The sequence below is a fragment of the Culex pipiens genome, chromosome 2 (assembly GCF_016801865.2).
Source record: "Culex pipiens pallens isolate TS chromosome 2, TS_CPP_V2, whole genome shotgun sequence".
Lineage (NCBI taxonomy): Eukaryota > Metazoa > Arthropoda > Insecta > Diptera > Culicidae > Culex > Culex pipiens.
This window is the reverse complement of record NC_068938.1, coordinates 128,195,630-128,209,322: the sequence shown is the minus strand read 5'-3', so window position 1 is coordinate 128,209,322 and position 13,693 is coordinate 128,195,630. Positions and strand designations below refer to the sequence as shown.

General features: G+C 38.9%; 1 pseudogene; it reads left to right on the top strand.

Annotated features, from left to right (window-relative positions):
• The window catches only part of LOC120412541 (40S ribosomal protein S20-like), a 13,799-nt pseudogene extending 3,698 nt beyond the window's left edge, over positions 1-10,101 (top strand).
• The last annotated feature ends 3,592 nt before the right edge of the window (positions 10,102-13,693 follow it).

Genomic DNA, 13,693 nt, shown 5'->3' with positions numbered 1-13,693 from the left:
ACAAAAATACAAAAATACAAAAATACAAAAATACAAAAATACAAAAATACAAAAATACAAAAATACAAAAATACAAAAATACAAAAATACAAAAATACAAAAATACAAAAATACAAAAATACAAAAATACAAAAATACAAAAATACAAAAATACAAAAATACAAAAATACAAAAATACAAAAATACAAAAATACAAAAATACAAAAATACAAAAATACAAAAATACAAAAATACAAAAATACAAAAATACAAAAATACAAAAATACAAAAATACAAAAATACAAAAATACAAAAATACAAAAATACAAAAATACAAAAATACAAAAATACAAAAATACAAAAATACTAAAATACTAAAATACTAAAATACAAAAATACAAAAATACAAAAATACAAAAATACAAAAATACAAAAATACAAAAATACAAAAATACAAAAATACAAAAATACAAAAATACAAAAATACAAAAAAAAACAAAAATACAAAAATACAAAAATACAAAAATACAAAAATACAAAAAAAAAATCAAAAATACAAAAAAATATGATTTCTTCCCAAACTCGCCACCATGCACAAACTGCAAGCCTTTCCAACGAGCAGCAGCCGGGCCGGGGTCGGAATTTTCTCTCTTTATGCAAAAGTTTCCTGGTGGTTGCGTTCTGGAAAATAAATTTTCGCGTGATTTTCCATTTGAAATCACCGATCCGGAAATGTGTTGCTGCACACTGCCAGCCCCTGCCCGACTCGGAACCGGATCACGATCCCCGATGGTTACTGTGAGTTTTTGGTCAAGAGTATTTTATTCTGGCGTCAGTCAGTCGGCCGGGGCCAGGCCGGAGTCACGGAGTCGGAATCGCAGCTGGAGTTTGGCCACAGAGTGCTATTTTCCAATTAGCACACAAACCAGCAATGCGAGAGGAGAGGAGCGTGAAGCTTCGAGCGGCCAGGAGGTTGCAATTCGGGTTACGCGAAAGCGTATTTATGTTTTGGCCAGCCTCCACCGATCGGGAGCCGGGGCCCTCGTTATCGGAGGGACACGGATGGTTGGAATAGTTGCTTCAAAAATATATTTTCATAAATTTTGTGTAAAAATCTTGTTCGGGGGTTCTGAAAAGATCATGGATGAGGCAGTTCAAAATGTACATGTGGCAAGATAGCACGAACACAATTCATTCAACCCACCGTGCAACCTCCGTTCGTTCATTAAAAATTTTCACCCATTTGAGTGTACAAGTATCGGCAAAGATTTCGGTTTTTGCAGCAAACAGCCCAAGCCACAATCAATTAGTCCGGTGAAGTGAAACAAGTGTGCAAAGCAAATGAAAACTCCTGAATGTGAAACTCACCACCATTTCCACTGCTGAACCCTGAACAAGAGGAAAATCAAACTGAACTTGTGCTCACGGTTAACTCTTTATGGTGCACGGTTAACGTGGAGGTCTGCCTCTAATTGGAATTGCTACTTTTGTTTAAGTTGCAATTACAGTTTGTTGAGATATTTGTTCCATACTCTCTGGCATCCAGAATTTTGAGAATATCAAAAGGTTAAAAAATCTCAACTCAGCTCAGCTTACGAATGGAAACGAAGTGCGGAAAGGCGGAGAGTAAAAAAATCAAGACCGTAATTATCTGCTTTATGCTGCACAAAATTCGTTTTTCTTGGCTAACAACATTAGCCGGCAGCAGTAGAAGAATTTTCACGCCGAAAAAAACGGCAAGGAAAAATAATGCTAAACCAAGAACGCGCGCGGAGTGAGTAGCAAAACCTCGCGAACAAACACTTTAACAAGCGAAAGAACATGAAAGCGTAATAATTATGTTTCCACGAAAATTAATTATGAAGGAAAGGAAACTTTTTCTCCCAACACCCCCACTCGATTACCCCTTTTGCTGGGTGGCGGTGGGGGTGGCTTTAAACTGAGAGCCCCACGTTCCTTAGAATTATGAGTCTTTTTTTCTGTCTGAATTCGTTATTTTATGACCAACACATCTATTTTGAATTCAATCAAAATAAATATGTTATATTGATGTTTGAAACAAAACAGATTAGTGCGCTGACCACGGGGACGCGCAGTCTCGTTTTTGCATGCTCATTTTAATTTCTTCTGTGTCGCTGTTTATGTGAGTGGTTATTATAAATAGGTAGAGGGATTTATGAAATGATCATTATATTGCCTAATTATATTTAATTTATTTTATAACAACACTATAAATACACCTTGTTTTATAACATCAATCCCTTCCCTACTAACCCCGAGTAGGCCGCAGGCAATGCATTGCAATGGGCTCTCCTCCCACTAACATTTACACACAAGATCCTCTGTAATTACTTTTAGCTTTAAGTCAAAATGTAATAACAAAATCCGACTCGGTCCTAACCAGGTCCCAATACCGAAAAGGACCTAATAAAAATAATTTTATGAATAAAAAAAATAACAACACTATATTTTACACTTAACACATCACACAAAACACATATGAAACTGTAAACTGGAGCGTTTGGTACGGTATGTCCACGCTTTCTTCCTCCCCTGTAGATTCTGTGAAATGTGATACGTTCTCAGAATCCTCTCTGCGATAAACAGAACGTAGTAGGGCTGGCCGCTTTAATTTTTGCAATACATTTTCGGGTGTTCTCGAATGTACTGCAATTATTAATAATGACAAGAAAAGTGCTTGGGGCGTAATCTAATCTCAAGATATTTCAGAATGCTTTCATCGGACGGGCTGCGTTTGTGTTAGATTAGATTAGATTATATTGATGTTTGAAACAAAACATATATAATAAATCTTTGAGGACACTTATTTTCAACATTGCGACGCCGTCGTGCTATCATGTCGTACGTTGCTTTTTAACGTTCCGAGAAAAACGTGTTTTAATGTTTGAACTTGAATAAACAAAAACGAGAGCACGCAATGTAAACAACAGCAAACACGTTTTGTTGATTGACCATTCTGTGCATTGCTCCGAAGTTTCGCTGCACTTGGTTGCCGAATTCTGTGTTATAATTGAAAATGTTTACGATAGTCTAGCTGGTTCGTGCGTCAAACGCGTTCTGACCTGAAATCCCTTTGCCTTTTGTCGCACTTACATCAACTTCCAGGCTGTGTCAAGATAGCACGACAAGATTGAAAATTCATTCATATGAAAGGTGACAAAAATACACGGAGTTTTTTCGGTTTTTCGGGGATCTGTGAAGGTCAAAAGGTGAGGCATTGTGAGCTGCACAAAATGGTGTTCTTAACTCAATTAGGCCCAAAATGCACTTACGACAAAATAGCACGACAGCGACGAAATGTTTACATAGTCGGGCATGTACGTGTGACAAAACTTTCTCTGACTAAATTCCATTTGGCCAGTTGTCGTTCTTGCATGGTGTGTCAAGACTTCTTTCATATGAAGAGTGACAACAATGCATGGAGATTTTACGGGTTTTGTGGTAAATCTCTGGATTGAAATCGAATTTTGGGGACAATATGGCACAATATGGCGAACGCAATTTGGCCGTGCGACAAGATAGACCAGATAAACTTCAACGCTCAACAGCGACTTCGTTAACCAATTTGGCTCAAAATTGGCACAGACCTTAATATTGCATTAGGAATTGTAATTTCCCAACAGTAAAAAATAGTATTGACCGAAACATTCAAATTTATAATGCAAAATGTATCAAAAAAAATTTTATCTGTTTTTACAGTTATGATACTCCTGAAAATATGCAAAATTTCTATGAATTTACAAATCTAAATTTTTCGTCGGTATTACTTCTTATTCTGATCTGTGGTTCCAGAATTATAAATTAGCAGAAATACCGAAAGTGACCTATTTGATAAAAAATACAGAAAATGAACGTTATGTAATGCAATGCAATCAATTGTACATATTTTTTCAATGAAAATTTTAATTTTCAGCAATAATTACACCGACTAACAAAGAAAAAAAGTGCAGTGCTTCTAGGGACGCACAGTCCTGTTTTCCGTGATATTTTTCGTCTCTTTTGTGTCGCTGTTTGTGTGCATCGGGTGATTGGTTTTATGTGATTAGGTTTTATTTTTTTAATGTTATTTTCTTTCTCTTCATTTCCGCAGTCTGATGTGCGATGCCTTTCCGTCGGGTCGCAGGGTTTTTCGCGTTCGTTGTCGGTGTGCAATAACAACAAAACCTTATCATACTATTTCAGCTCGATAAACATCGTAACTCGTCGTTCGCTTCGTTAATCAGTATCCCACTAAACATCAAACATGTAAAACTCGTAAAAATATCTCAATTTAAAAGTTACACTGTTAAATCCTTCATCGCTTAATTACAAATAATTTTGGTTCTATCTTTCCACAGCCAGCTGTCTAAGATTAAACCATTTCAATTAAAAGTTAACAGCCGATAAACGGGAAATGTCTCATCCGCTGCATCCGATTGCTTGCCTTGAGAATAAAACATAATACTTTTCAACAAACACTCCTGAAGAAGTTTTGAAGAGAATTTTATCCTACCGCGGTCCAAACTGCTATGCTGTAGCTATCTTGAAGAGCTCTTGTAGAACTCCTGAAAAAAAAATGTTACTTGGGCTATGATTTTGGGTCGCATCATCATCTTCTATGATGAATCCTGACCAAACACCCTATCCTACTAACAAATTTTCAGGTTCCTGGCTTTTGTGGGGTGTAATCACAGAGTAAATCAGCTGCACTAGCAGCAACCTGCGCTAACTAACATTCCCGTCCCTTAAAATCGAGATCTACTAACTGACATGGCGGGCGCCGTTGGTGGCCAATGACAGTTACCTATTCGCAACTGATCTAGTTTTAGCAATCATGGTGTTTTATCTTTTCGGCGCATTCATACATGCTGTTGATAAGGGAAACAGTAATTGTTTATTGTTTATTCGTCAAGCTTATGTAGACTACTTACAATTTTCTTACATACTAGATATTATTTCTATTGTATAGATTTTTTCGTAGTTCCGGTTTAGACATGTCGAAATGTATGTACTGTGAATTTTCATTATAAAAGCGCATCATTTGATTTAATGGCGAATTTTTTAAATAATTTGTCGTGTATGTAGTTATTCTAAAAAGTGGTGAATGTCTAAGAGTACGGCTTGGTTCATGAATACTATTGCGTATTTCTGACAATAATGCTGCTGACTGTATGCGTTGAGAAATAATGTCGTTGATGAAAGAGAGCATGGCAAATTTACGACGTTCTTGTAATGATTGTATGTTTATGAGCATGCAGCGTGCTTCATACGATGGGAGAGGAAATGCAGTCCAGTTAAGTTTACGTAGTGCGTACAGTAAGAATTGTTTTTGGACAGATTCAATACGTGCTTGGTGTACGGCATAGTATGGATTCCAGACGATACTACAGTATTCCAAGAGTGGCCTGACATACGTTATATAGAGTAATTTAATAGTATACGGGTCCTGGAAGTTGAATGCAAAGCGCTTTATAAAGCCTAATGTACTTTTTGCCTTGTTTATTATTGTGTTATAGTGTTCTACAAAAGTTAGTTGTGAGTCTAGGATGACACCTAGATCACGTACTACTTTGCATTTTTCTACTGGTTGGTTTCCTAATAATACTGTTATGTTTGGTGTTTCATGTTTTCTGCTGAAGGCAATGGAATTACATTTCTTTACATTCAATTGGAGTAGGCTTTTACTACACCATGTGTAGAAAAGATTAATTTCGTTTTGGAATACATGACTGTCGTTGGCATTTCCTATTTCCATATACAATTTCATGTCGTCTGCATATACAAGTACGTTAATTTTTTTAAGAATGAAGGAAATGTCGTTTACATACAAGATGAAAAGAAGAGGTCCTAGATGGGATCCTTGCGGAACCCCAGAGGTGACGTGAATTGATTCCGATAGTACATTTTGGAAGCGAACAATTTGTTCGCGCTTAGTCAAATATGACTTAAGCCATTCCAAAAGATTCGGTTGAATTCCAATTTTCTGCAGTTTGAAGATTAATAATGGTATGTCGATTCTGTCAAATGCCTTACTAAAGTCTGTGTAAATTGCTTCTACGAAATTGCGATTATGCATTGCATTCAGTGTAAAATTTACAAATTCTAAAAGGTTGGTGCTAGTAGAGCGGCCTTTAAAAAAGCCGTTCTGTTTACATGTGATGCGGTTTTTTACTTGCTGAAAGATTTTTTCATTTATAATAGATTCGAAAAGTTTTGGAATGCAAGACAAAAGGGCAATTCCGCGATAATTACGTATGTCTGATTTTGGGCCTGATTTGAAAATAGGCACCAAAAAAGACTTTTTCCATGTTTGTGGGAATTTTCCAGTATTTATTGACATGTTGAAGAGATAATGCAGTGGAAATGTCAATTCTTCTGCAAGGTTCTTTAGGAATGCAGGTGCTATTCCGTCGGGTCCTGGTCCTTTTGATGAGTCTAAGTCCTTCAATGCCTGGCGTACTTCCGTTTCTGACAAAGAATTGACTGAGACGTCATTTGGAAATTCTGGTATATATGAAAAATAGTCGCGGTCGCGGTCTTCTTCGGAAAATGAGGTGTATACTTCTTTGAAAAATTTTGAAAAAAGATTGCAAATTTCTTTTGAGTTACTGCCTACATTTTCGTCCAGTTGCATTTGCGATGGGAAGTTACTACTTTTGGATTTGGATTTTACGTAATTAAAGAAATTTTTCGGGCATGATTTGACTTCAGATTCGACTTTACTATTATATTCTTCGTTGGCAGAATTGAGTGCCGAAAAAAATTGGTCGGAAATATTCAGATAATTCAGAAGATTTGTGTCATTTGTATTGTTTCTGTATAGTTTGTAGGCTTTTTGTTTTCTATTTTTTAAATTTCTTAGTTGTGGAGTGAACCACACTGGGTATTTATTGCCTGTGTTATTACGTCGTCTTCTTCTAGTAGGTACGGTTTCAGATGTTATAGTGTTAATTTCCGTATAGAATTTTCCTACTAATTCGTCGACATTTCCTTCATTATTAAATAAATTTTGCCAGTCAATTGCAAGTAGTTTACGTTTGGCTTCTACAAAGTTTGTTTTATTGTATTCCAGGACTTCTTCATATTCCCAGTCAATGGGCAAAGTGTTTTTATGGACATAAATAGAATATTCAATTGCTGTATGGAAGACTTCATTCTTCCAAAGGGGGGTTACAGATTCTTGTACATGAAAGTCTTCAATACAGTTAGTGAATAAAAGGTCTAAAAATGAATTTCTTTGGTTTTTTACATGATTGATTTGGAAAAGTTGGAAAAGCATATAATCAGTAGTGCTGAAAGGATATTACGGTTCTGTTTAGCAAAGGAGGGGCAACCATGGGTGATCTCTCATGCTCATGCTCATGCTCAGAACTAGTGCTGTTCGCTACTCTCACATATTGAATGCAATTTTTTGGTTGTATGCAACAGCAACGAACCGCTCTAATTCTCATTTTCCATTTTTCTTATTTTTAAAGAACATGGGTGTGTGAGTATTGAACGACCCAATCAAAGAAATCTGAAACTGCAGATAATTTTAGAATTTGAAAGCATGGTCTTGAAAGAGAAGAAAAAGCAGCTTCAAACACATTTCGAAGCATTTTCAAACAACTGAACCAATAGATTTCGAGAAAAAAAAGTTGCTCGCCTTCCTGGGGGTGCTTTGGTGCTTCACTTCTAATTCAACTTGTTTGCACAGATTCGATTAGTTAGTTAATGGTAGAAAGTATTTCCTGCATTATTGCATTAAAATTTAACCACTTACTATTTATACGATAAGCAAACCGCTCTGGGCGTTAGAGGGTTAAAATTTTACAACTTGATTAAATTCATTTTTATTACAATGCAGACATAATTTTTTTATGATTTTGAGTATTTTTTCGAAAATACGTAGTTTTGTGAAAATTTGTAGTGTTTTCAATAAAATTGTATGACATATGAAATGTATGACAAAAACACCATCATTTGATACCCATATTGCAATAACAAATATTATATGTTTTGCCTTCCTCACCTTACCAAGGAAAGGCTATAAAATCACTCTAAAACTGAACTTCTCAATTAGACCTCCTAGACCCACCTTCATGTATACCTGTCGACTCAGAATCGAATTCTGAGCAAATGTCTGTGTGTGTGTGTGTGTGTGTGTGTGTGTGTGTGTGTGTGTGTGTGTGTGTGTGTGTGTGTGTGTGTGGGTGTGTGTGTGTGTGTAGGGATGTGGGTCTGTGCACCAAAAAATATGCACTCGATTATCTCAGCACTGGCTTAACCGATTTGGACCGTTTTGGTCTCATTCGATTCGTCTTGGGGTCCCATAAGTCCCTATTGAAAATTATGAAGTTGAGTAAAGTACTTCAAAAGTTATGCTAAAAAAACGATTTTGACTCAAGTCCGGAAGATTGTAAAAAGGGTGGTTTTTGTAAGAAACCCCACCATGTTATACATTTTTAGAAAGGTATTTAAAAGACCTTTCCAACGCGACTAATACATTGAAGATCTGACAACCCTATCAAAAGTTATTAGCAATTAAGTGTTATTTATGCACTCTTTGGAAGCCGGATCTCAGATATCACGATGAAAACGTTGTCCGGATCTATCATGCAACCCGTCGTTGAACAGGTAATCAAAAGACCTTTCCAACGCGTCCAAAACATTGAAGATCTGACAACACAGAAAAAAAAGTGTAATTTTAAACTTCATGTAAACCATGAATCTTACGTAAACCACCCTCATGTAAAGCTGAGATCTGTTGCAAAATGCTAAAGATCATTTAAAGGACCATCATGTAAAATGAAATCCGACGTAAACGCTAAATTTGATGAAATTGTTTTTTTGTTTTGGAGAAATCAACAAATCTGAAAAATTGAAACGCATGTAAATGTTGAAAGCGATTTAAAAGTTGTTTCATTCGATTATTGAAAGATGTAAAATTACAATTATGTTTGTTTTCGCAGATGACAGCTTGCAAAAACAAACCAGTCAATGTTGTGCAGTTTGGTCGACTGATTGATTTTGTTTGGCTACAAGCTAAAGGAAGTTTGTTTACAACAGAAGACCACTCGGTGTCAATTGAAAGACGTCTTTTACACGACTTGGAGGTGGAGACGTTGCAAGTACCTAATTATGTGTGGGGGCTTTTATGCCGTCGTCAAGAATCAACATCAAAACAGGTAAAATTTATGTTTTGCTGAAAATAAGATTTTGATTAATGTTCAATCATTCAATCCTGAAAAAGCTCAACTTCAGGTGGAAACGGTTTCCGAGGCGAGAGGTTGCATTGACCTTTTTCGGGTGCTTGGAATTTGTCGTGGAGGACGACGTGTAATTGAGCTATCTTCAGCAACCGTAAATGTCCTTAACTTGGCCGGGCAAGCTGGGTTGATGTTTTCGGTCAGATCGAACAACCAGGTGTTAGAGCGCTTAGCAGTGGCTCGATCTTAATGTAGCACTTATATTTGGTGGTGTCCTTGCAAACCCGGATGTCGATGAAGCTAGTTTCTTCGGAAAAGTTTTCATTTTCGTTGCTTAGATATACCGGATACCTACACTAACCAGGTGCAACTGGTTTTCTTTTGAATATCTTGACCAGGATTGTGTGAATTGTCGCCACATCCTGAACCCATTGCCGTGGCCGCGACCGTTCGCCGTATCCGCACACGCTGATCTCGCGCAGTATCCGCTGCCTAGTAAAGATGAGCGTTGACTTGTTCAGCGGTGCCAAGAGGCAGAAGCTGCGCGTTTAGGCCCGGTCCACATGACGACCGAGATCCTACGTAACATGACCCGGAAGACGCCTTCCTTACTGTGAGGGTTACAAAACTCGCTTTCGGATGAGCCTGCACAAGCGTATCAACGATCCACACTCGCCGTCTGAGATCGTCAAGCAGAACACCTCGATCAACATCGAGCCAGGTGTAGAGGTCGAGGTCAGGTTGTGATGTCCTTGATCCGGATGGTGAAGCAGATTAATGTTCCGATTATGGCCGAAAGTAGAGAGCAAATACAGTCCAATGCAGTTTTTTGAAGACTTTGCTCTGGCAAGCGCTAGGAGTTTACATAATCACGCGTACAAAGTTTTCATTTAACTTAAAAACCATCACAAAATAAAACACAATAAACTTGCAAAACTGATTGCAACTACGAAAATGAAAAACAAACAAGTAACACACGTTTGAGGAGAATTGATGCAAATTGCGACCCGTTGTAGATAGATTGGTCCCTAAACTAAATCATTACTTTTTCGTTATTCTTTCAGGAACGTGTACCTCACAAATACGATTGGTGTCTTGGATAATATAGTTCTCTAACCGGCCACTGGGGGGTTGGTCGAATGATTAATACACGGTTATTACAGAACACCAAATGTACCGTTTAAGTTTAAAACACTTTTGTAATTTCAATCAAAATAATTTAAATGGGTCAAACACGATGTGAACAAACAGTTTATCCTGTTCACGTCATTAAATGTATGTATGTAAATATTTATAAATGTATAATTATTTTAATGTTAACACCGTTAACACTCAAGATTGCATCGATTGAAAGACTTTTCCGATTAGTCATAAGGCTTTCTAGTCAGAAATTTACCAACACATTCAAAGTATGTTAGCATGACAGCTGGACGTTTGTTTGCATCAGGTTTCCTATCTCTTTCCAGCGTTTTTTTTTTGTCAAGCGACTTTAGCGACGATATAAATTAGTATTTTAAGTTTGACTTCATATAATTATATATTGACGGAATTCTAAACGAATGCACAAGTTAATTGCTCTGTATGACCACATGATGATGATGGATTATTTTTGAAATGTTGTTTAAATTAGAGTTTAAAAAAAAAATGAGAAGTCTACAAAGGTTTGAGAATCGCGCGCGATATGCAAATATAATGTGCCTCTTAAGTTGACGATGATGAAAGTAAATGTTTTTTATTTTTACTATGTATGATATAAATTGGTAGTTGCTCTGAAGACAGGAGAGCTCGGAAGGCTATAGGGAAAGCTAGTTTAGTAGGTTTTGGCGGTCGAAAGATAGGGTGTCGAAAAGTACAAGTCTTCAGGCAAAACTCGTTACGTACACTCTGTCAGGTAAAACAGTAGGGTACGATTTCGGGCAATGTCGCTGTAAGCTTGTCACTTAGTAGCAACCCAGTTCAGATAGATACAAGTAAAACTATATGTGTTCCGAACAGTAGTTAGTACCAAATGCGATTCCTTGAAGCTGATACAGTTACAGGCCTATCAACTAGTAATCTACGAAAGTAAACTGTAATGACAGAGTTAATTGAAAGGCATATTTATATTTGCTTTGAAAATCAGCTCGTTTTTCTTCATAACTGATTTTAATGTTGACCCATATTATCAAAACGATAACTCGTCCAGCTCAAACCTTTGTAGGGGTAAGAGGTGGGACCATCATCATCATCATAGCTGGTTTATTTGACTGACTGCCCGATATGTCAGCCAACATACTTCGCAGGGCTGTGACAGCTACAGCTCGATCATTGTTTGCATCAGGCCACTGTGACGAGGAGTTCGTCATTTTTGAGTTAAATTATATTTTTTCCACTGGGCCTAGAAAGCCTTATTGTAAGTTGACTTCTTTTTGTTGTATTTATTTAAAAGAAAGTATTACGATGTCCGTGTCAGGGTAAAGCAGAAAATGCATAAACATTAGTCTCGCAGTACACCTTTGATATTTATTTTATAAAGGTGATTATTTATAAATTCGTGGCAGAGTGTTAGCGTGTAGATTCTGCTTGATTCTTTTCAGCGTGCACAAAGTATGTTTGTTTTGCTTTTTTCGTGTTCAATGTGTCAATTTTTTCTAGGCTGCGTCGCGAGTGCAAAAAAATCGAAAATTAGAAAATTCACGGAGTTTCCGGAAACATGTCTTCTGGATATTTGGTTTAATTTAAAGGTTCAGCAGCACAGCAGCGGTACCGTTCAAGTAGTGACCGTAGTAGCTATCGCGATGGCACAACTGGATTACTGTATCGGCATCGTCCTGGGAGGTAAAATAAACCAACTTGTCCAGCACCATGACCTTCTTCTGATACCAAACAAAGAAGGGCTGTTTCGGATGGTCGTGGATGAAGATTCGCGTAGCCAGCAGCCCTTTGGCGGCAAAATAGTTGTGGATCTGGTCGTTGGAAAGCGCCACGTTCAGCTTGTTGAGCCGGAAGTTTTCCACGTAAACCGGCCAAAAGTTCGCTAACGACCAGCTGGGCTCGCAGCTCGAGTCGAGGGCGGTCGGTAGCAGATCTGCCGCCGAGTAGCGACGAACTGTTGGGATGACCGTGGAGGGTGAACGTGATTGGGCCGTTAGGGGGTGAAATGTCTTCGTGGAATTGCTCCACACTTCCCGGCGTAGGACAATCCGGGAAGGGAAGGTGGTAGCCCTGTGAAGACATGGTTCCTTTGGCGGAACCATGTCCAGGAAGCCCGGATTATCCGCTATCATCTGCAGCAACTCCTGCCCAACGTCCCGTTCCAAGAAACCTTGCTTCTGGGTCGCCTGCGTCAGCATCTTCGGCATCCAAAACTGGGTGTAACGAATCGCCGCCCGCATCGTCTCCGCGTTGGCAAACTCCACGACCACATCGCACTCGCTGAACCTGGCCACAGTTTCGACGCACGGTCCGTGATGCTTGCGTAAAATCAGTTCGACGATCGTGTTCGATTTATCCGCAACGTAAGTTTTCGTTAGCCCAAATCCACGTCTAAAAAGACCGGTGTCCGACCGGGCCACACGTTCAGCAGGTGGCTGTAGTAACTCTCACGGTGGCACGACCAGATCGCCCGGACCGCATCCTCCTCGCAGGTAAAGTAAACCAGCATGTCCAGCAGCATTGACTGCTGTTGATATTTGGTGTAGCACTGGCAAGTGATCGATTCCCGTATGAAGAACATCCGGGTCAGCAAGCCCTTCGCGGCGAAGTAACTTGCTATTTGGGCGTTCCGAGGCTGTTCCGCTAAATCGTCCAGCCGGAAATTGGCGACGAAAACGGGCCAATAGCATGCCAGGGGCCACTCCGGAAGGCATTCTGGATCCGGGATTGTCGGGTAGAGATCGGCTTCGGTGTAGGTTGGAGGTGCGATCGGTTCACGTGGTTCCTCCTGCTGTGGTGGTTTGGTTCCTGATGGGTTCCAGCCGCTGAGCGGTTCTTCCTCGTCATCACAATCTGCTCCGGCCCGGTTAGGGTAACGCTGCCAAATCGTAGCGCAGGATTACGAGCCACAACACAGATTTCGGGATCGACATTTTTGCATGCTTGATTGCATCTCCGGTGGTCACCGTGGACCGTAGATGTTCAGACGCTTTCTAAGGTATGTAAGAGCATGAAACATTTGTTTAACATATGAGATTTCTTAACATTTTCTACGCTTCAGGTCACTGCTGAAGAATCTATTTTTGATCGTTATCGGCAAAACCCCCGGGAGAAGCAGCAGATTGCCACCACTTTTGTGATCCGGTTTTTGTTCGAGATTTCACAAGCGCTGTTTTCCACAGTAGAGCTGGATCGGAACCGTCACTTACAGCAGCTGATCGACAGCACACCGTAACTCAAATTGGAAAACACGGATGATTGCATCATGCGTCCCGCCCCTGCAGGCCACCACAAGCGGGCAATCTCGTGAATGAACATCCCTGAGCAGATGTAATTTATAAAATCAAATCGTTTTCACCAAAGCAACTCAACGGATCGGGGAATTAGCCATA